This window comes from Ornithorhynchus anatinus, chromosome 10 (genome assembly GCF_004115215.2).
Source record: "Ornithorhynchus anatinus isolate Pmale09 chromosome 10, mOrnAna1.pri.v4, whole genome shotgun sequence".
NCBI classification, from domain to species: Eukaryota; Metazoa; Chordata; class Mammalia; order Monotremata; family Ornithorhynchidae; genus Ornithorhynchus; species Ornithorhynchus anatinus.
Window position 1 is genome coordinate 19,028,175 of NC_041737.1, and position 24,276 is coordinate 19,052,450.

The following is a 24,276-nucleotide window of genomic DNA, read 5'->3' on the forward strand; positions in this document are numbered from 1 at the left end:
TTTGGGGAGCTCAGACCTGATTGTGTTAATTTTCATGATGAAGTAGGTGGCCAGATTGTTGGGGGTGAGGGATGGGGGAGGGGGAGGAACAGGGGGCTTGAGGAGAGAATTAAAGGTCCAGAAGAATTGGCAGGGGTGACAGGCATGGGTGTCGATGAGGGAAGAAAAGAAGTTTTGCCTGGCAGAGGAGAGGGCAGAGTTAAGGCAGGAAAGGATAAATTTGTAATGGATAAGGTTGGCTTGGTGCTTGGACCTTCGTCAGCAGCACTCAGCAGCTCAAGTGTAGGAGCATGGGAGGAGGACAGAGGCAGTGACCCAGAGCTGTGGGTTAGTGGAGCGAGAGGGGCGGAGGGAGAGGGGGGCGAGAGAGTTGAGATGAGTAGAGAGGATGGAGTTGAGAAGGGTGACCTGATCATCGAGAGTGGGAAGAGAGGACGGGGGGGCAAGGTGGGGAGAGATGCTTTTGGAGAGATGGATGGGATCAAGAGAGTGGAGGTCTCTGTGGGGGAATAGTACAGATTTGCAGGGGGAGAGAGTGTGAGAGAGGAGGCAGGTAAGAAGATTATGGTCTGAGAGAGGGATTTCAGAGTTTATGAGGGAGGAGACAGTGCAGCGGTAGGAGATGACGAGATCGAGGTGTGACCGAGTTGGTGAGTGGGAGAGGTATGGTGGAGCAGGAAGTCAGCAGAGTTGAGGAGCGATAGCAGGCGGGCGGCAGAGGAGTCACCGGGTACATCCATGTGGATGTTGAAGTCTCCGAGGATCAGAGTGGGCAGAGAGAAGGAGAGAAGGAAAGTGAGAAAGGGGTCAAGGTGGTTGAAGAAGTAAGTGGTGGGACCGGGAGGGCGGTAGATGACGGCTACTAGTATCTGGATGGGGTGGTAGAGGTGAATGATATGGGCTTCAAAGGAGGGGAATAATAATAATAATAATGTTGGTATTTGTTAAGCGCTTACTATGTGCCGAGCACTGTTCTAAGCGCTGGGGTAGACATAGGGGAATCAGGTTGTCCCACGTGGGGCTCACAGTCTTAATCCCCATTTTACAGAGGAGGGAACTGAGGCACAGAGAAGTTAAGTGACTTGCCCACAGTCACACAGCCGACAAGTGGCAGAGCTGGGATTCGAACTCATGAGCCCTGACTCTAAAGTCCGTGCTCTTTCCACTGAGCCACGCTGCTTCTCCAAAGGAGAGGGAAGGGGGAGGAGGGATAGTGCAGAAGCGGCATCGGGGTGAGAGAAGGAAGCTGACGCCTCCTCCCTTTCCAATGAGTCTGGGGGAGTGGGAGAAGGAGAGGCCTCTGCTGGAGAGAGCAGCGGCGGAGACCGTGTCTTCAGGAGTGAGCCAGGTTTACGTAAGGGCGAGGAGAGGAGAAAGCAGGAAAGGAAAAGGTCATGGATGAAAGGTAGTTTACCTGTAATGGAGCGGGGATTCCAGAGGCCACACTTGAAAGTAGCTATGAGTGCAGGAGAGGGGAGGAGAAGAGCGGGGGAAGGGGAGGTTTGGATGGGAACGAGGTGGCGAGGCCCTGGACGGGGAGAGGGGGAGGAGGGGAAGCGGTGGGACAGGAAGACTGGGATGGGGCGTGGGTGGGGAAGAGGGAAGGGTGGGGAAGAGGGAAGGGTGGGGAAGAGGGAAGGGTGGGGAAGAGGGAAGAGGGGAGGGTGGGGAGGAGGGGGTTTGGTGGAGAGGAGCGTAGGGGGCGGGGAGGAAGAGGCGTGGCATTGGTAAAGTGGGGTTCTAGGGCGGGGGAGGGGAGGAGGGGAGGATGCAGAGGAGAGAACAGGAAAGAGCTGGGCGGGAGAGGGTAAGGGGAAGGAGAAGATTGGGAGGGGCAGAAGGGAGGAGGGGAGGTGGAAGGACATGGTGAGGCCAGAGGGGTAGGCAGCAGCACTGAGAACAATTAACGATAACATGCGCAAGTGGTAATATAGTAACATGATAGAGTGAAATATTAATAAGCGGGTGATGACCAGGGTTGGGGGTTGACTTGACTAAGGGTCATCCTGATCAAAATCAAAATCACAAGGCCAGCGGCAAAGAGAGTCCCAGGGCTCATGTCCAAATGTCTCTGAGGTGGCAGCGGGAGCCCTGAGGATGTCCGGGGTGGGTTGCCGGCGTAGGAGGCGGCTAAAGTAAGGTAACACGGTGAGAACAAGGACATCGTTGCCTGGAGTGGGGGAGATCAATCACCTCACTGGGGAAGAGGGAGTGAGGGCTTTCCAAAATGTCTGCTTCTGGGTGGAATGGGGGGAGGGTGGTTGGGAAGCACAATGTCCCCAGGCCCGAGCAGGGGAGCACAATGTTCCCTGGCCCGAGTAGGGGAGCACAATGTCCCCAAGCCCGAGCAGGTCAGGACAGTGTCCCCAGGCCCGAGCAGGGCAGCACAATGTCCCCAGGCCCAAGCGGAGTATGATATCCCCAGGCCCGAGCAGGGGAGCACAATGGGAGCTGGTGGCTGGGGGGTCTGTGGGGGCGGGATGGGGGGGAGGAGATCCTTAGTGTGGGAGTCCTTGAACGGGGGTGCAGAGGTCCGGGTTGCAGGGCTGACTATAAGGTCAGGGGCAGGTCATTGAGGACTGAGAGTGCGGCTCCAAGGAAGCGGAAGTCTCGTGTTGACGTGGCGGCGGTGACTGTGTCTGTCCGTCCGCTTTAGGATCAGGGTCAGGCCGGCGGTGGAATGGTGCTGCAGGCGGGCCCAGCATGGCTCAGCACAGCCCGGCACGGCTCGGCTCGGCATAGTTAGGCTTGGCACAGCACGGCTCAGTGTGGTACAGCACGGCACAGTGCAGCACAAGATGTCTCGGCCCGGCTCAGTACAGTATGGCACGGCTCGGTACAATGCGGCACGGCACAGTGAGGTACAGCACGGCACAGTGTGGCACGATATAGTATGTCTCGGGACAGCTTGACTCTGCCACTTGTCTTCTGTGTGATCTTGGGCAAGTCACTTCACTTTTCTGGGCCTCAGTTACTTCATGGATGCCAGGCGTGCTGTGACCTGAGGTTCCCAGTCTTAATCCTGATTTTACAGATTAGCTGAGGCACAGAGGAAGTGAAGTGACTTGCCCAAGGTCACACAGCAGACAAATGGAAGAGCCAGGTTTAGAACCCAGGTCCTTCTGACTCCCAGACCCATACTCTATCCACTAGGCCACCACATCTTGTCACCTTTTCAGACCCATCTCTCTCATTCTACCCATATATTCCAAATGCTTAATACTGTGCTATGCACACAGTCAGTGCTTAATAAATACGCTTGAATGAATAATCAGTCTATCACCAAATTCTGTAGGTTCTACCTTCACAGTATCTCTAGAATCTTCCCTTTTCTCTCTGTTTACACTGCTACCATGCTGATCTCAGCAGTTATCATACCCCTCCTCTGCCACTAGTTTGGCCTCCTTGCTGATCTCTCTGCCTTCCATCTCTCCTTTCATCAATCTATACTTCACTCTGCTGCCCAGATCAATCTTCTAAAAAAAGTTCAGTCCACATCTCTCCTCTGCTCAAAACCCTCCAATGGTCATCCATACATCACCTTATCAACTCCTTGCCATCACTCAATCAGCTCTTTCCTTCCTACCTTACTTTGATAATCTCCTATTACAACCCCATATGCACACTTCACTCCTAGAACACCAGCCTACTCACTGCACCTCCGTTTCATCTGTCTTGCCACCCATCCATTGCCTACATCTTCTCTTTGGCCTATAACTTCCTCCACTTTCAAATATGATAGACTACTATTCTCCCCAACACCAAAAATTCTTAGTAAAATCATATCTCCTCCAATAGGCCTTCCCCGAATAATCCCTCATTTTCCCCCACTATTCACCCTCCCTTTTGCATCACCTATGCACTTGGGTGTGTACCTTTAAGCAGTTTATACTCAACCCCTCAGCCCACTCATAGCACTTATATTTATACTCTTACACTCTGCCATTTCCTGAACCTGTAATGTGTTTTTAATCTCTATCTCCCCCTCTAGACTATGAGCTCCTGTGTTCAGTGAATGGCTCCACTAACTCTACTAGATTGTTCTCTCCCAATAACCTAGTATAGTGCTCAGCATACAGTAAGCATTCACTCAATCCTACTGACTGATTGATATCTACTACCAGTGTGGGAGTCAGGAGATGTGAGTTCTAGTCCAAGTTCTACCATTAGTATGCCACGTTACTTTGTCTTAGTTTTATATCTGTAAATGGGGATGATAAGATCAATATCTCTCTTTCATAGATATGAGATTATGTAGTCTTCAAAAAATGTGACAACCTTTGAGAAAACTAATGTGAAAGACATTTGGCAAATAGCTCACCCTTTTAGACTGCGAGGCCAGGAGAACAGAAAGTGTGTCCAATCAGATATTCTTTTATCTACCCCAATATTTAGCACATGGCCTCCAGTAGGTGCTCAAAAAATACAACAATAATAATAATAGGGATAATAATAATAACAATAATGTGCTAGACAAATTCCCAATAAGACTTTCCCTTCTAGGGGGAGAAGTCTATTTCATATAATATTTTGAAGTAAGGACGCTTTCTAAAAAGTATCACTGCAATAAATGGAAGGAGATATTAGCAAAAAAGTATGCAAATTATTCATAATTAAATTTTATTAATAAAACACAGTTTCCCCAACTCAAAATTAGTTGAATGGATAAGGCAATCCTGCAAAAAAAGAAATGCAATAAAATCCCTTTATCGCAAAATAGATGGAATAATTTTGTGAGAATGAATGGGAGCCCTTCATATGGTATTCTATTAAAGGTGTCTTAAATTATTCTCAGAGGGTTTCTGGGACCAATGGAAAAATTTACTATGCATGTATTTTTGGTTATTAAGGGGGTCCTTATTATTAGGAAGTTTTATAGTACTAATGGAACAAAAGATAAAACCAAACATTAAGTTTTGCATCTAAAATTTCTCACTCAAGCTTAATAACACCGAGCAGGAAAGCAATTCAATTTTAAATAGAAGAAACTGCAAATCAATCTACATATTTCTGAAGCAATTACCTCGTGTAGATCTTCAACATATCTGTATTCAAATTATATTCATTACTGTCTCTGTGTTCGTAATCCACAGGTTTATTATTCAGTTAAGGGAATCTCTTATTACAGGAAGAATAGTCAAAAACAGTTTCATTATATGGTATTTAAACTTGAAATGTTATCTGCCAGTGTTGCTCAAAGCCCATAGCCTGGAAGATCTAGCTGAAAAGGCAGGCAATGCCACTACAATATCACCTTTCCCTCACTAAGGATCCTTCTCCAGAGGCTCCATATTATAATAATAATGGTATTTATTAAGTGCTCACTATATGTCAAGCACTGTTCTAAGCACTGGGGTAGATACACTCTAATTAGGTTGGACACAGTCGATGTCCCACATGAGTCTCACAGCATTTATCCCCATTTTACAGAAGAGATAACTGAGGGTCAGAGAATGAAGTGACTTTCCCAAGGTCACAAAGCTGACAAATGGTAGAGCTGGGATTGGAACCCCTGTCCTCTGACTCCCAGGCCCATGCTCTCTCCAATAGGCCATACTGCTTCGCATCTACCAGTTACCCCCTACCCATTATGATTGGAATTCTCACCTCTCTTCCATGTACCCAGACATAATTCGATCCCCACATGGGTCTCACAGTCTAAGTGGGATGAAAGGGGGATATTAGAAAGTAGGAGAAGCAAGAGGAACCAAGCAGTCTAGATGTGATTGCTAGAGTTTGGGGTGGAAAAGGAAAGTGGTGTTCTGGTGAAATTTTAATAATGATAATAATAATAATAAAATTGATCTGACAATAAACTGCAAAAATATTGGGAGGGAAAGGAGAACATATCATCCAGCCCCTGCCTTTGGTTTTGGCACTAGCAATTGGGAGGATGAATCAGAGTCAAGGCACACACTCAGTATCCAGGTTCCAGCTCAGGAAAATTAGTAATAAATGGGTGGTCTTGGGGCCGTGGGAGGGGGTGGGTGGGGGCCCTGCAGAGGAATGGGCAATACCTGGTTATACACTACTTTCTTCCTCTGCTGCCTCTCACTAGTAATGCCTAATTAGAACCTTAATGGACCTGAGAAAGGAAAACATCCTTTTATGAAGCCACCTCTAAAGAGATCAGCTTTGGGGAATTCACCAAACAAGCAGATCTCCGTGTCTCTGTCCATAAAGTCGGATTACCGTCATGATTAACCTATGTCTATCCCAGTGCTTACTACGAAACCAGTACTTTGGAAAGTGCTTAAGAGCTTCATAATTATATCTAGACCAAACTTAAGGTCCCCAATGTTCAAGTGTAATCTAATGTGCTCTACAGTGGTGAGACCTGGACCTTACAAAGGCACCACTTCCAGCTCCTTGAGCAGTTCCATCAGCATCATTTACAGGCCACACTCCGTATCAGATGGTTAGACAAGATCACAAAACAATCAAGTTCTGGAAGGTAGTCTAGTCTCCTGGCATCGAAGCTAAGTTGGCCTTAACACAACTCCTCTGGGTGGGATGGATACCTGAGGAGAAGGAGTGACACCAGGTTACCCAAACAACTGCTGAATTTAGAGCTGAAACTAAAAAACCAAAGAAAGGAGGGCAGAAAAAACATTTGCGGACAAGGTTACACTAAGCCCCTAGCTGAAAGCTGGGTGTCCGTGACTGAGGAGAGATCAGTGTGGTGTATTGGTAGCAGGAAAGGAATGGCTCTTTTCAAGCAAAAGCTTCATGAAGAACAAGAGGCAAGAAGGCAAAAGAAAACCGCTCCAGGCACTACCAACAAAAACATGACAACAGAACAAAGGGCAAACTTTTTGTGTGCACAGTATGGCTGGAACTGTGGTCCTGCGTTGATGTCTTCAGACTCACACATGAACCCATAGGTGAACTTCCCTGTCACCATTGACTTCTTCGTATAAGAACAAATATATTTTAGTCAAGGAATGTACTCAACAAGCCTCTATCACCAGAGAAGATAAATTGTTGGGTTGAGACAAGCTTTCCTTCAATTTTAGATTATTGCCAGTAAGCAAACATTGTCACTGTTCACAATTAATATTAACTGACCAAAAAAAAAGTCAGCAATAAAAATAAATTGGCTTGGCAACTGTGACTATAAACTAAGTAGCGTCCAAGTGTAACTGTGGACTTATTATTATATATTACGATTAAATATTGCAATTTTCTATCAACACCTGTTCTCTTAGCATCTTCCTCCTGAGACACCATGTGCTCTCTCAGCAACTTCCTCTGTTGTAGTCCAGCCCTGAAGGATAATTATCCCATTGTTTCACTTCTATGCTAAAACCTGGTTTTATTATTACTAAGCAACAGCACCCAGTTCTGAGTAACCATAGTAACCAGGAACCGCTACCTTCAGGCAGAGAGCACAAAGGCTGGTGGCAGGGAAAATAATAATCCCATGTTGTACCTATATAGCATCTGTTCTGACAACAGCTTCTGAAGTAGAGAACATAACTCTTCCCATTTCATAAATGGGATAAACTGAGGCACAAATGTTTTCTCACTTTCCTACAGATAGGCCGTGGAAGTTCTAAAGTTTCACGTTTATTCTTTCTCAAATTAATTCTTCCAGGCTGGCTTTAAATTCTAAACTGGACTATATATTTCACTTAAATTATCTCTATTCCTTTTTTTTTTTTGCTGGGAGGGAAAATTCTTTTGAAACACATCTATGTTCTTTTAGGTGTTTTGAAGAATGATAAGTGGGCTTAGCTGGAAAATTAAAAAGCCTAGCATCACCTATGATACTTGACAGAAGGCAAAAAGGTTATTTCTTTATTATTTTCCCAACTGATTTATCATATAACTGTTTTCCCAGTTATATAGTTTCCTATATAACATTCTGCAATTGCATTTATTACAAATTCAGTACCCCCTAATGTGTCTAATGGCTTAGAATTATTTAATTTTAAATAAGCCTGCTTGGCAGTCCTACTGGCAAAGTGTGTAAATCATGCTGATCCTTGTTTGTGGTCTGCTTTACATGTTCCAGTGATATGTTTTTATGGTATCAATAATAAAAAAAGAAATTCAACATTATTTTGTCCTGTAATTAGTGCTGTGTTTTTTTAATACATCATTGGAGAAAGCACTTAAAGCAATCAGAAGAATAATATTTATTTGAATCATTTTGCGCAAAATGTAAAAATTTCCTTACAATCTTACTAGTCTAAATCTAAAAATGTTGGGTTTTAACTTCAATTCTTATTAAAGTAGTCACTGCTCTTTGAATACTGGACTGTTTCACCTTGGTAATATTCAAACTAATCTGTTTGCTTTTTAATTTTAAATATTTATTTTGAATGATAATGAGGATGCCAGTTGAAAATTAATATGCTATCCACTTTCCTATTTTCAAGCTGTTTGGGGAGACCAGTCTTAGGGCACACGATTAAATAATATGCATTCTTCTGAGTGCCTTTGTCATTAGGAACACTGCTCTCAGCGCTCAGCATCACTGACATTTATTTGGCAAGCCCTCCTTTTGCTCATTTAATCATAATTATTGAGCACTTACTGTGTGCAGAGCACTGTACTAAGCACTTGGGAGAGTACAATATAACAATAAAGGGACATATTACCTGTCCACAATGAGCTTACAGTCTCCTACTCCAAAAGCCCTTCCGCAATTAGTTTTCCCATGCAATTGTATCCACCCAACTACTATTCTAGGGTTTGTGCCAGTCACGCACATATGTCTTCACAATCACCTCCTCCTAATCACCTGTAGTACTTTGGGACGTGCCCTATTATCTAAATACTCACTCCTTCAAAAATCTCTTTTCCTTCATCTTATCTGCAGATAATTTTGAGTATATTCCTACTGCTTGACTGTAAGGTCCTGGAGGCCAGACATCATGTTTAATAATTCTATTACATTATTAGGGGAAGCAGCGTGGCTCAGTGGAAAGAGCCTGGGCTTCGGAGTCAGAGGTCATGGGTTCAAGTCCCGGCTCTGCCACTTGTCAGCTGTGTGACTGTGGGCAAGTCACTTCACTTCTCTGTGCCTCAGTTACCTCATCTGTAAAATGGGAACTAACTGCGAGCCTCACGTGGGACAACCTGATTACCCTATATCTACCTCAGCACTTAGAACAGTGCTTGGCACATAGTAAGCGCTTAACAAATACCAACATTATTACATTCTCCCACTTTCTTAGCATAGTGCTCTGTATATAAAAGACACTCAGTAAATACTAATGATTGACTGAATGAATTCACACCAGAACTTTAATTCCAGCACTTAATTTTTTTTTATGGTACTATTAAGCACTTACTATGTCCCAAGTCCCCTGTCAGGGTTACACCTGGAGAGTTTCCAGTACTCTATCAGTCTCGGCTATGAGATGGAAAGTCAAGCAGAGGCATACTCATCCCATTCCTAGTTTAGCCAATGGCTAGCTAGTGGAATTCAATCTGCTACAAGTCAAGACTCATCCATGCTGGGAAGCAGTGGCATGGGAGACAGTCGAGGGAGGAGACTCAGGTTTACTGCCCAGAAGGAGGCAATGGTAAGCCACTTCTGTATTTTTACCAAGAAAACTCTGTGAATGCACTACCAGAATGATTGCAGATGGAGAATGGGACATTCCGGGAGAGATGCATCCATGGTGTTGCTATAGGTCAGAAACGACTCAACAGCATAAGACAAGATGTCCCAAGCACTGTACTAACTGCTGGAGTAGATGCAACATAATCGGAATGGAAGCAGTCCCTTACCCATGTGGAGCTCACTGTCTTAGGATGATATCTGAGGATAACCCTGTTTAACCAGAAATGTTTTCTGGTGCATTTATGCAACTTTCACCTATGGTTCTTACCCAACCATTAGCCCAGGCCATGTAAATTGAGGGATCCTGTCGCTGTCTGGTTCTATTAGCTAAAGTACAGGTGGCTAGGTTCCAGAGAACTGTGCCAGCCCTCCCTCACAGATCCTGAAAGCAGGACCCCATCTGGCTAAGGTTGGCTACTCCAAAGTAGCAACTCGGGGAGAATCCCCTCTGAGCCTGTCAAAGAACTCACAGACTCGTCCCAAAGAGCTCTTGGCAATCACTCAGGCAGCTTATTATAGAAGCAGTGTAGCCTACTGGAAAGAGGACAGGACTTGAGTCAGACAAATGGGTTCTAATCTAGAATGTAAGATTCTTGTGGGATACTCTGTTGCACTGTACTCTCCCAAGTGCTTTTATACAGTGCTCTGCACACAGTAAGTCCTCAGGAAGTGTCAACGACCTTGGGGAAGCCATTTGGTCTCTCTGGGCTTCAGTTTCCTTATCTGTAAACTAGGGATCTGAGGAAGTAGTGCACTTTTGTTTACCAACGTTACAAGGACATATTTAAGTAGAAATTATTTCACTACAATATCTGAAAGGTCTAATCAGAAACTGTGGATGAGCTCTTTCTGTAAGGAAAACAGGAGAGAAAACAGATACTGTCCATTATTTGAAGACACAAGTATTTGTACCAAGGTTTGGAGAAGTCACTGCAGTAGTAGGGGTCATGAGAAATGGTAAGTCACCTGGATCCAGTGGCTTACATGCTGAAATCTGTAAATATGGAAGGGACACCCTCAGTACTTGCACACACTTTTCCTCCTCATATGCACCACTGAGAAATTGCCACAAAATCTCAAAGATGTCACTGTTATCAACCATCTTCAATCAATCATATTTGAGCACTGACTGTGTGCAGAATATTGTACTAAGCACGTAGGAGAGACGATAGATATGTTGATAGAGATGTTCATTCCCTACCAATGAATTTGCAGTTTAGAGGGGGAGACAAATGTTACTAAATTATTACATAAATTATATATAATTATATATTATATAAATTATATGTTATAATTTTTATCCATAAATTATGGATCTGTACCTAAGTTCTGTGGGGTTGAGGGAAGGGAGAATGAAGGGTGCAAGTCCAAGTGCAGGATAATGCAGGAGGGAGTGGAAAAAGAGGAAATGAGAGCCTAGTCAGGGAAGGCCTCTCGGAGGAGGTGGCCTTCAGTAAGACTTTGAAGAGGGGAAGAGTGATTCGCTGTCAGATATGAAAAGGGAGGGCTTTTAAGGCCAGAGGCAGGATGTGGGCGAGAGTTGGTGGCAAGATGGATAAGATCAAGGTACAGTAAGAAGGTGGGCATTAGAATGAAGCGTGTGGCCTGCATTATTGTAGGAAAGCAGCAAGGTAAAGGTAGGAGGGGGCAAGGTGATTAAGTGCTTTAAAACCAATGGTAAGCAGTTTCTGTTTCATGCGGAGCTGGATGGGCAACCTCTGGAGGTTCTTGAGGAGGGAAACATGGACTAAACACTTTTGTAGAAAAATGATCCTTGTAGCAGAGTGAAGTATGGACTGGAGCTGGGAAAGACAGGAGGCAGGAAGGTCAGGAAGGAGGCTGATGCAATAATCAAGGCAGGATAGAATAAATGCTTGGATTGATGTGATAGCAGTTTGGATGGAGAAAAAATGGCAGATTTTAGTGATGTTGTGAAATCAAAACTGACAGGATTTAGTGAAGGCTTCTTCCCCCCTGCTTTCAAACATGCTTATCTCTAGTCTAACCTAAAAGAACCCTCCCGGGACCCCATGGCTCCCTCTGGTTATCACCCCATCTCCCTCCTACCATTTCTCTCCAAACTTCTAGAGAGAGTTGTTTACACCCACTGTTTCCACTTCCTATCCTCCAGTTCTCTCCTAGATCCCCTTCAATCTGGTTTCCACCTCTTCACTTCACAGAAACAAGGTAACCAATAACTTCTTCTCTTGAAATAGGATGGTCTCTACTCCATTCTAATCCTTCTATACCTCTCAGCTGCCTTTGACACTGTAGACCACCCCTTACTCCTTGAAAATTTATCTTATCTTGGATTCACTGACACTGTCCTCTCTTGGTTCTCCTCCTATCTCTCTGAGAAAGTTTTAGGCTTGTGAAAAAGGGAGGATGGTGGTGCTGTATACAGTGATGGGAAACTCAAAGAGAATTTTATTGCCATTGTTCTTGTCTGTTCATCTCCCCCGATTAGACTGTAAGCCTGTCAAACGGCAGGGACTGTCTCTATCTGTTGCCGACTTGTTCATCCCAAGCGCTTAGTACAGTGCTCTGCACATAGTAAGCGCTCAATAAATACTATTGAAGGAATGAATGAATGAAAGACAGGGTTTGTGTAGGAAATATGTTTTGGACATGCATCAGGACATCCAAGAAGAAACCCTTCTTCAAAAAGTAGGACAAAAAAACCTCGGACTGTGGCAACTGTCAAGGTATCTGATTCCCCTCCAATATGGTCAGGTACAAGTCAGAGTCTTCCTGGTTCGGGTCCTAAAGAACACTGCCTACTGAAACCTCATGAAATCACGGTGTAACCTCAGATCGGAATGTGGCACAGCAGATATGATTGTTGCTGACCTCCAGATAAATGAGCAATGCAGGCAATGGCATTAAGATCGCTATATCATTTTCACAGACCTTACCAAAGTACTTGATGTCATCAGCAAATCTGGAATCCAAAAATTAGGGCTCTGTATGTGCTCAATAAAATGATTGATAGATTGATTAATGATGATAGATGGGGAAGTAGAAATTCAAATCAACCAATTTTGTGGCTGGAGCATGAATATCAGGCTACATTACCAAACTTAGGTCCCCAAAGATATAGACCAGCTTTCTCTATGCCTGTCAGACCCAAAGACAACACAGCCAGCTCCTTGAGCAGTTCCTTCAGTGTCATTCATGGGCCATACTCAATATCTAAAAGGTAAGCGCACGGACAATGAAGTTTTGGAATAAAGTTAGCCTCCTAGCAACAAAATAAGGCTCACCTTAACAGAGTCCTGCTGGATGGGTCACGTGACGAGAATGTGTGACCACAGGAAGCCCAAACCGCTATATGGAGTGCAGAAATTGGAAACTGAGCGCAAAGAGGGTTGAAAGAAAGGAGGGTAGAAGATGTTTTAAGGACACTGTACAGTAAAATCTCCCTGCTGCAAACTGGGAGTCGATGGCTGAGATTAGACCAGAATGGTGTGCTGCTATCAAAAGGAGTGGGTGTTTTTGAGGAAAAGCTTCACGAAGAACAAGAGACAAGGAAGAAAAAGATAGAACAGCACCATGTGATGCAAACAGTGAACACAACAACATAACAAGAGAAGCAATGTGGCCTAGTGGCTTAGCGGTTAGTGGAAAGAGAATGGGGCTGGGAATCAGAAGGACCTTGGTTCTAATCCCTCCTCTGCCACTTGTCAGCTGTGTGACTTTAGACAAGTCATTTGTCTGGGCCTCAGTTACTTCATCTGTAAAATGGGGATTAAGACTGTGAGCCCCATGTGAAACATGGACTGTGTCCAACACGATGAGCTTGTATCTATTCAGCATTTAGTATAGTTACTGGCACATAGTAGTTCTGATCAAATACCATAAAATAAAAGAAAAAGGAGAGCCTTGTGGTACCCACAATATGGCCAGGACTATGGATACCAAATTGGCCCATTCAGCTACACATGCACTCAAAGGTGAACTTCCATGTCAGTGGTGTCTTCTGCAAAGACTAAGGACAACCATGAAGTAATACAAGTTAGAATGATCATTGATCAGCAAAAATGTTGCTGCTGTGCAAATTTCACTAGTATTTAAGATTAAACAAGATAACCTGGGAACACCATATTTTGAAGTTCTAAGAAATCTCATTCAAATATTTCCCTCCAGTGCCAGTGTACTAAATGCCTCATTTCCTTTTGTGTAAATACCACTAAATAATCTCTTTGGCAACCTTGTAAAGTATACTTGATAAAAAGAAAAAAAATACTGCAGAATTCAATCTCATCCGAGATTGTAGAAAAAGTCAGTGGCAAAGTACAGATTAGAATCTATTGACCCCAACACCTAATTACGCTCACATTTCTTCTACTGCTACACTTTAAACAGTGGGGGTTGAAATGGCACTCAGAAACATTTCTAAGTTTCCTTCCTCATCAGTATTCACTGGACTCTTATTATGTGCAAAGCATAAGACCAAGCACATGGCAGGAATAATAACAAAAATAAAAGATACTGCCCCTGCCTGCAAGAATCATCAATCTAACAGATAACACACTTCACAAATAAAACATATAGATCTTCAAATGAATCTCATTTTTGTCTCCTAAACATTTTTAAGGTGGATACAACTTTATTGGGTTAACATACCCAAGCATTCAATATCTTGATAATGAATAAGAGTCACATTCAAAACTAAAAACAAGTAAACCAGCAAATCCTCAGCATCGGCACCATCAGTGTTTATTAGTGCCTACTCTGAGCATAATTTTTTTTAATGGTACTTGTTAAGCACTTACAATGTGCCAGGCACTGTTGTAAACACTGGAATTGTTACAAGGTAATCTTGTTGAACCCAGACCCTGTCCCACATAGGGCTAACAGTCTTAATCCTCATTTTACAGATGATGTAAGTGAGGCACAGACAAGTTAAGTGACTTGGCCGAGATCACACAGCAGAGAAGTGGCACAGTCAGAACTAGAACCCAGGTCCTTCCGACTCCCAGGGTGGTGCTTTAAGCACTAGACCATGATGCTTGAGAACATGAAGTAGACGTAAACGTCACACTCCCCCTCCTCAAGGCGTTTACAGCCTGGAAGGGTCACTTTTGATTTTCAATTAAATTTGATTCCACTTGTTTAGAAATGTTTCTAAAATTGTCAATTCAGAGGATTCAAGTCATTGGTTCCAAAAAGGTTTGCCATCATGTTTCTGATTACAAATACCAGTTTAATTGATGAGCTACTCAGACATCACAAGCCATTATTACCAATCATTTTGGATCACTTTTCTGTCTATGATTTATAGCATCTCCCTTAGACATTAACAGAATAGGAGTGAGGGCACTGAGAAGGAAATCTGTTAGATTTAGTATAAAAGTTTTTTGTGGCAGCAGAGTCCTGATACCTTTGTCTTTCAGATGGATAAAAAATTAGAGCATTTGTGAAAATCCATAAATCCAAAGATTATTTGGGCAGTAAAATTGTATCTACCAGCAATGCTTCTGAAACTGACCCATATGTAACAAAACTGTAATGAAAAATGTCAAAAAATATTATTGTGCCCTTTCACAAAACTGTAATTGTAGTTGAATTTTCCTGTTAGGTCATCATCCTTGCAACCTGATTCTGACTTATAGGTCTTGTTGCATGAAAACTGTTCAAGGATTCACATTTTTTTCTATAAACCAACTCAAACTGATTTGTACTAAGAAAGTTTAGCTTTTAAGGTGAGCTCGAATTTAAACAAATGACTCAATATACAATTAGGCTCTGCTAGAGAATAGTTTGAGGTGGGTCTTCCTGGGAGAAGAAAAACACTGACTTATCTTAGTTCTACTTCTCCCCAATATTAAGCATAATAACTATAATTCATAGTAGTTGAATATTTTACTTTGGCAATATATGCTGTTCTGAAGTTACCAATGTAACTTTTATAGAAAACTGGTCACTCACCTGTGGGGTTTGGAATTCCTGTTGCTATAGGCTGAAGAAGGAGATCCCTGATAACTATCTCAGGAGCCACAGATTGCCTGTTGTTGAAATAATAACTCATTCATTCAATTATATTTATTGAACGATTACTGTGTGCAGAGCACTGTACTAAGCTCTTGGGAGAATACAAAACAACAACAGAAACATTCCCTGCCCACAGTGAGCTTAAAATTGTAGTAGTATTTTGGAATGTGTTTACTTATTATGTGCCAAGCTCTGGGCTAAACAGTGGGATAGATACACTAGAATCACATCAGACACGGTTCTTCTTCCAGGGGCTCAAACACTGAGGGGAAGGGAAATCAGGTATTTTATCCCCATTTTCCAAATGAGGATACTGAGGCAGATAAATTAAGGGATTTACACAAGGTCATTACAGAGACTTTGCACAGCCAGTCTTAATATTTCAAACTGATTTTGGACAGAGGTCACTCACCTTGGCTAACTCCTACAAATGGAGATATAAATTCTAAAGGAAAACTCAATATTTCCATTCCATTCCATTTTCACCTTGACACGTAATGCTGTTTTATGGGCAGGGTTAAAATGTTCTAGGGTTTGATTTCTCCCAGATAAAGCTATGAAACAAAGACTGTTTCTTTGAGAAAAATGTATGACCTAGTAAAATAAACAAACCATTTATTTTTTGTGAGAAAGAAGGCAAATTAAAATGCTACTCAGGAACAAGTAGCTTTATCCAATTTAGACACAAGAAACATGCTCTATCCATTAGATAGAGTTAATACAGTCACAGTATACATTATTATGCCTAACGTTATTTTGCTTAACCATACATGTAGATGTCCTATATTTTTTAATAAATTAACAATTGTTCCTGACTTTCCTGAATTCCCAACTTTCCCCATAAAATGTAATCTAATAAATATATTGTTGGCCACCATCCAACTTTTCTCTAGTGGAAACAGCACGGGCTTGGGAGTCAGAGGTCATGGGTTCTAATCCCGGATCCGCCACTTGTTTGCTGTGTGACCTTGGGCAAGTCATTTCACTTCTCTGAGCCTCAGTTACCTCACCTGTAAAAATGGGAGCTAAAAAATGTGAGCCCCACATGGGACAATCTGATTACCCTGTCTACCCCAGCGCTTAGAACAGTGCTCAGCACATAGTAAGCGCTTAAGGAATACCATAATTATTATTATTATCTCCCAAATGGAAGTTTTCAAAGATGGAAATGGGTTCTAGAAAAATTATATTTTAAAAAATATTTAGCTTCAATGTGCAAAACACCTGTACACATATCAGGATTTTACCATTACAGTGCCTCTCAGCAACTGAATCAATCTTTCCTTTTTTTAATGGTATTTTTTAAGAACTTATAATGTTCTAGGCACTGTACTAAGCACTGGGCTAGATACAAGTCATTGAGGCTGTGAGCCCCAAGTGGGACAGGAACTGTGTCCAACCCAATTTGCTTTCCAGCCCAACGCTTAGTACGGTGCCTGGCACATAGAAACTCTTAACAAATACCACAATTATTATTATTACTGAAACTCTAAGGAGTTGGAGGAGCTCATTAAGAGAGAAGCAGCGTGGCCTAGTGGAGAGAGCACAGGTCTGGGAGTCAGAAGGACCTGGGTTCTAATTACAGCTCTGACACTTATCTGTTGTGTGACCGTGGGGAAGTCACTTAACTTCTCTGTACCTCAGTTAACTCATCTGTAAAATGGGAATTTAGACTGTGAGCCCTGTGTGGGACAACCTGCTTACCTTGTAACTAGTCCAGCACTTAGAACAGCGCTTGGCAAATACTAAGCACCTAAATACCATAATTATTTATTTTTTACCCCAGCTCTTAGTACAGTATCTGAAACATAGTAGGCACTTAAATAGAGAAGCAGTATGGCTCAGTGGAAAGAGAACGAGCTTGGGAGTCAGAGGTCATGGGTTCGAATCCCGGCTCTGTCACTTGTCATCTGTGTGACTGTGGGCAAGTCACTTAACTTCTCTGTGCCTCAGTTACCTCATCTGTAAAATGGGGATTAAGACTGTGAGCCTCACATAGTACAACTTGATTACCCTGTATCTACCCCAGCGCTTAGAACAGTGCTCTGCACATAGTAAGAGCTTAACAAATACCAAATTATTATTACCACTAAAAAAAAAATAAAATTTAATCAAGTGATCTAAGTGGAATACTTATTTGGCTTTCTTATAGCTGAGTTGTGGCTGCTCAGTGATTATTAATGGAATCAATCTCCTTTCTCTTTCATACAGTGGGAGCTGGCCCCAGGCAGATTGCAGATGTGTGTAAGGTAGCAAATTGAGTGGCTCATTTGCTACATATCCAAGTTTAATACGACTTTGATGAGTATCAACTGGCTCCTCAATCAGTTATCTTTGTTGAGAGCTTACTGTGTGCAGAGTGTGTGTGCTTTGGAAGAGTATGAGTCCGGGCTTGGGAGTCAGAGTTCATGGGTTCGAATCCCAGCTCTGCCACTTGGCAGCTGTATGACTCTGGGCAAGTCACTTCACTTCTCTGTGCCTCAGTTCCCTTATCTGTAAAATGGGGATTAACTGTGAGCCTCACGTGGGACAACCTGATTATCCTGTATCTACCCCAGCACTTAGAACAGTGCTCTGCACATAGTAAGCACTTAACAAATACCAACATTATTATTAGGTTACAACAGAGTTGATAGACACATTCCCTGACCACAAGGAGCTTCCAGCCCAAAGGAATAATAACTGCCATTTGTTAAACTTTTATTATGAACCAAGTGCTGGAATACAGAGTGCAATTAACTCAGAAACAGACCTGGAGCTCACATTCTAAGGGGAAGGGGAAGCAGGTATTCATTCATTCAATCATATTTATTGAGCACCTACTGTGTGCAGAGCACTGTACTAAGCGCTTGGAAAGTACAATTCAGCAATAGAGACAATCCTTTCCCACAACAGGCTTACAGTCTACAAGAGGGGAAACAGGCACTGAAACAACTAAACAGGTATCAGTACCATTAATATAAATAAATAGAATTATTTGATGAGGTAGCTGGGGCAGAGAGGAGTTAAATGACTTACCTAAGGTCCCACAGATAACAAGTGCTAGGAAGGGGAGAAGAGAGCTAGTTTGGCAGATGTGAGGAGGAAGGGCATTCCAAGCCAGAGGTGGGACGTGGCCAGGGGTTGATGGCGGGACAGGTGAGAACGAGACACAGTGAAGAGGTGAGTGGCAGAGGAGCGCAAAGTGAGGACTGGCTGTAGAAGGAAAGAACGGAGGTGAGGTAAGAAGGGGCAAGGTGATGGAGAGCTTTGAAGCCAATATTAAGAAGTTTTTGCTTCATGCAAGGGTTGATAGGCAACCACTGGAGATTTTTGAGGAGAGGGGTGACATGTCCAGGGCGTTTCTGTAGAAAGATAATCCGGGTAGCAGATTAGGGGAAGAGACAGAAGGATGGGAGATCAGAAAGGAGGCTAATGCAATAATCCAGTCAGGATATGATGAGAGACTGTACCAATCAGGTAGTGGTTTGGATGGAGAAGAAAGGGCAGATCTTGGCGATGCTGTGAATGTGAGAGCGGCAGGTTTTGGTGATGGATTGGATGTGTGGGGTGAGTGAGAGAGCAAGTCAAGGACAACACCAAGATTGCAGGCTAGAGCTCACCTCCTCCAGGACACCTTCCCAGACTGAGCCCCCTTTTCCTCTACTCCTCCTCCCATCCTCATCGCCCCTAGTCCCTCCCTCTACTTTACCCCTTTCCCCGCCCCATAGCAGCTTGTATATTTGTACATATTTATTATTCTATTTTATTGATGTGTATATATCTATAATTCTATTTATCTATTTTGATGCTGTTGATGCCTGTCTGCTTGTTTTGCTGTGGGTCTCCCCCTTCTAGACTGTGAGCCCGTTGTTGGGTAGGGATTGTCTCTATCGGTTGCCGAATTGTACTTTTCAAGCACTTAATACAGTGCTCTGCACACAGTAAGTGCTGAATAAATACAATTGATTGAATGAATGAAAATGGGGAGTTGGGATTAGGACCCCCTGCAGCACTTATGCCCAAACCTGTAATTTGTTTATTTATGTTTAATGTCTGTAAACTCATTGTGGGCAGGGAATGTGGCTCCTGCTGTATTGTACTCTACCAAGCATTTAGTAAAGTGCTCTGCACACAGTAGCAACTCAATAAATATGATTGAATGAATGAATGACACAGGTCTTCTGCCTCTCAGGCCCATGATCGTTCCATTAGGCAACGCTGTTTCTCAGTAACAGCCTTCTCCTGGAAGAGAGTCCCAAGGGACTGACCCTTACCAGCAGAAACTTCCAAGTATCTACACTTATCCCCCTGTCATCCCAAATCCCAAGAATGCTTTAGAGTCTCAGGAATGAATACCACTAAGATTAATTTGGCATCATCCATCATTAGCAGAGAAGCAGCATGGATTAGTGAAAAGAGTTTGGGCTTGGGAGTCAGAGGATGTGGGTTCTAATCTGCCACCTGTCTGACCTTGGGCAAGCCACTTAACTTCTTTGGGCCTAAATTCCCTCATCTGTAAAATGGGGATTAAGACTGTGAGCCCCACGTGGGACAACCTGATTACTCTGTATCTACCCCAGTGCTTAGAACAGTGTTTGGAACATAGTAAGCGCTTAAATAATACCATAATTATTATTATCATCCTGAAGCCAGCGCTGTAGATAAAGTGTTGGCTTTTTTTGAGGTTGGAAAAAAGCTCAACAATATCTACCTTTTTAGTTCCAGTGTTAAGGCAAGCACCAGTAAGGGGATCTTTTTTTTTTTGAGCCAATAAAAATCATATAAAGGTATCTTAGCAACAATCAATCATGGATTAAAATGTTTCATTATGAAATTCAGAATAAAAACAACCAGGAACAGATTCAGGGAATGTGTTATTTCTTTCCATGGAAAAAACCCACCCTAGCCGAAAGATGAATCAGAAGCCTTTAATATTCAGCTTTATATAGTAAAGTGGGAACATGCCTAACGAGGTAGTGGTCATTCTCGCAAAACAGCTCTAGCAAAATGAGCAAAACCAGGAGGAAAAAAACCAGACTATCAAATTGATCAATCAGCAGAAGTAATGGAGCACAAATGTGGGAAGAGCACTCTTGTCTACCAACTTTGAGTTGTACTCTCCCAATCACTTAGTACAGTGCTCTGTGTACCCAGTAAGTGTTCAGGAAATTCCACCGATTAATAGGTGGTGCAGAAGTGCCACCTGATGGGATATGAATTGAGGAGACTGGAAATTAATCTGGGGCAACTTCCTGTGGAGGATGTGATTTCAGAAAGCTTTTGAAAATGGAAAGCTGAAGCAAAGTCGATTTTGGGAAAAGAGTACCAGGGAAGAGAAAACACAACGGGAAAGGGTTAGAGGTGGAGACAGGAGACCAAAGCATAGTGAATAACATGTTTTGAGAGGAATGAAAAGTGGGAGAACAGAATGTATAAGTGGAAGGAGAGCTAATTGACTTCTTTAAAGCCAATGGTCAGGAGTTTCTACTTGATACCCAGATGACTAGGCTGAGGTTTTGAGGTTTTTGAGGAGTGGGGAACATGTGCAGAATACATTTTAGAAAAAAAATCCTGGCAGTGGAGTGAAGTATGGATTGGAGAGAGGACACTCAAGAGACATGGGGCTCAGCAAAAGACTGATGCAGTAGTCAAGAAGCAATATGAAAAGTTGTCGATCCCAACACTGGGGCCGTTTGGATGGAAAGAAATGGGTGGATCCCATAAATGCTATGGAGGAAAGGCAGACAATATTTGTGACCAACTGAATATAAAGGATGAATCAGAGGTAGGTATTAGGATAATGTTAAGATGATGCCCTCCAGGGACAAGGACAACGGGGGGTGTTGTGAACTGAGATGGGAAAGTTAGGTAGAGGAGTGACTTTAGAGGGAAGATGAGTTCGGTTTTGGACATATTAAATTTACTCCATTCTTAGGCAGGTATCATCTTCAAAAACTCTTGAAGGTTTTATTTTCAATGTGTTGATGTTCCCATTTACAAATCTGCAAAATTCCTTTTATCCCTTTAATCTGATTTTCAAGATTTCCTTATTTTCCTTTTCTCATTTTTATCTGTCACTCTAAATTGTAGTTCCCTCCCTCATGCTGACTGGTTTTCCCCCTCCTCCACATTGATACCTTTAAATTTTTTCTAAACTATTCCAATTAGACTAGACTATCCTTCCCTTTGGTAACTTTTCATAACCCCTTATAATCAATTCTATCATTCCCTTACTTGATTCTGTTTTCTGGGATAATCTGCAATTTATCACTCTCTCTCTGATACCAAAGGGTCAGGCTGAATAACACTCTCACTGTACCTGTAATATACTCACTACCTCCTTCTGATGACCATTAGTCACGAACAGAAGAATGAGCACAACCTTTATCCCTTATGCCTTCAGGACTCCTCCAGGCTCCCACTCCAAATCTGAAAGGATTCACAAATCAGTAACATTGGAGCCCCCAACACCAGGCCATAGCAACCTAATGCTACTCTCCGACTTCCACCCAACTTGCCATTAATACTCCCATAAGCTCCTGCTCCAGGCAGCAGCACGTGAACCTCTCTCAACTCTAGAAAACTGGCAAGGAAGGCCGTGGCTGTGACTGCAGCTGTGTCTGCAATTGAAACTGAGCCATGAGAAGGCTGAAACCCAGCTCCTCAAGCCAGAGTACTCTATTGGGTTTTTTTTATGGTTTTTGTTTTATGGTTTTCGTTAAGCATTCACAATGTACCAGGCACTATACTAAGCACTGGGGTAGATACAAGTTAATTGGGTTGGAAACAGTCCCTGTCCTACATGGGGCTCACAGTCTTAATCTCCATTTTACAGATGAGGTAACTGAGGCACAGAGAAGTGAAGTGACTTGCCCAAAGTCACACAGCAGACATATGCCATTGTCATATTTACTGCCATCCTGGCCTGATTTATTTTTATCCTTTAATTTATCCTTAAGTAAATGTTGTCAACCACTTTCTTCCTGATGCTTATTCTTAGACTGTAAATCCCTTAGTGGGGTCAGGGATCGTGTTTAATTCTCATCTGTGTATTTTTTTCAGTGCTTAGTATAGTGCTTTGTTGCTTAAAACTATCACTATTACCTATCCAATCAATCAACGGTATTTATTGAGAGCTTACTACGGCAGAGCACAGTACTAAGTGCTTGAGGTAAGTTTTCTTTTACCGGTTAGAAAAAAACCCAGCAACCTATTTATCTGCTGACCCAAGATCAATGAAGGACCAAAGGGCTCCCGTAACACACTAAAGGTACAAGAGCTTTGACAGATGAACACTGAAATGGCAAAATAAAAAAAAAAAAGGGATTTTATGAATATAAACTGGTGATAAAGAGACTGTGCTTCACATACTACTGGGGTGTTTATCCTTCTCATTTTCTCTAAATGTCTTTCTGATTATTTGTTGCCCTCATTTCCTCCCTATATGCTGATAAAATGAACCATCACAGTTTTTTCCTCATGCATGTGTGAGAAGAACAAATGTGTTAATCAGTCTCCTGAATTTAAGACAATTATTACTTCTTACTTCACAACTTATTTGTTAAAATTCCATTGCCATCTCTGGGCTCTGAAGCGCAATGAGACCTGTGACATTTTTTATCAGTTGCAAATAGGTCATTATAGATAGCGAGAAGTGGAACCGGGTTCTAGGAAACTTCTCAAAATATATTCTTCAGTATAATATTTGGGACACAAACTCCTCAGGAAATCAGCTTCCTCCTCTCCAGACCTTCTCCTCCCTATCCATTCAGTGAGAAGCACAATGGACTAGTAGAAAAGGCATAGGCCTGGAGGTCAGAAGTCCTGGGTTCCTATCCCAACTCTGCCAAATGCTTGCTGTGTGACCTTGGGAAAGTAACTTAGCTTCTCTAATCCTCAGTTCTCCCGTTCTCCCTCCTGGCCTAATGGATAGAGAATGGGCCTCGGAGTCAGAAGGACCTAGGTTCTAATTTGAGCTCTGCCACTTTTCTGCTGTGTGACCTTGGGCAAGTCACTTAACTTCTCTGGGCCTCAGTTTCCTCATCTGTATAATGAGGATTGAGACTGAGAGCCCTAGGTGAGGCAGGGACTGTGTCCAACCGAATTATCTTGTATCTACCCCAGCATTTAGTACAATGCTTAGCACATAGTGCTTAACAAATGCCACAATTATTACTATTATCATTATTATTATTACTTAGACTTGAGCCTCTTGAGGAACAGGGACTGTATCCAACCCAATTAACTTGTATCTACCCCAACACTTAGAACAGTGTTTTACAAATACCTTTAAACAAAAAAATGTGTGAGGCTTCACACTTCTTAGTCACATGAGTGAGTAGAGAGGAGACTAGCAGTTAGGAGAGCAGGGTATCTGGTTCTTGATCTGGCTCCCAACAAGTCAGTGGTATTTATTAAGCACTTACTATATGCAGAACACTGTACTCAGCACTCTGGGGAGTACAATACAACATTTACCAGAAACGTTCCCCACCCATAGAGAGCTTACAGTCTGAAGGGGGGAGATGGACATCAATATGAATAATTTATATTATGTAATTTAAAATGCCGTGGGAAAATATCAAATGTCCAAATGTCACAGATCCAAGTGCACAGACAAGGCAGAAGGGACAACGAGTAGGAGAAAAGAGGGCTCAATCAGGGAAGGCTTCATGGAGGAGATGTGACCTTAAAAATGCATTGAAGGTGGAGCAAGTGGTGGT

At 42.7% G+C, this 24,276-nt stretch overlaps 1 protein-coding gene across 10 annotated transcripts in view; it reads right to left on the reverse strand.

Moving 5' to 3' along the window:
• MBNL2 (muscleblind like splicing regulator 2) overlaps positions 1-24,276 on the reverse strand; it is a 140,393-nt gene that overhangs the window by 96,173 nt on the left and 19,944 nt on the right. The window contains exon 2 of one of the 10 annotated variants that reach the window (XM_029073568.2): positions 15,509-15,585. The exons of 8 other annotated variants lie outside the window; for them this stretch is intronic. The gene's annotated coding sequence lies outside the window, so the exon portion shown is untranslated. Of the gene's footprint in view, positions 1-7,196; positions 7,308-15,508; positions 15,586-24,276 lie in introns of those variants that run through there. One more of the 10 variants, XM_029073567.2, reaches the window with a different exon arrangement.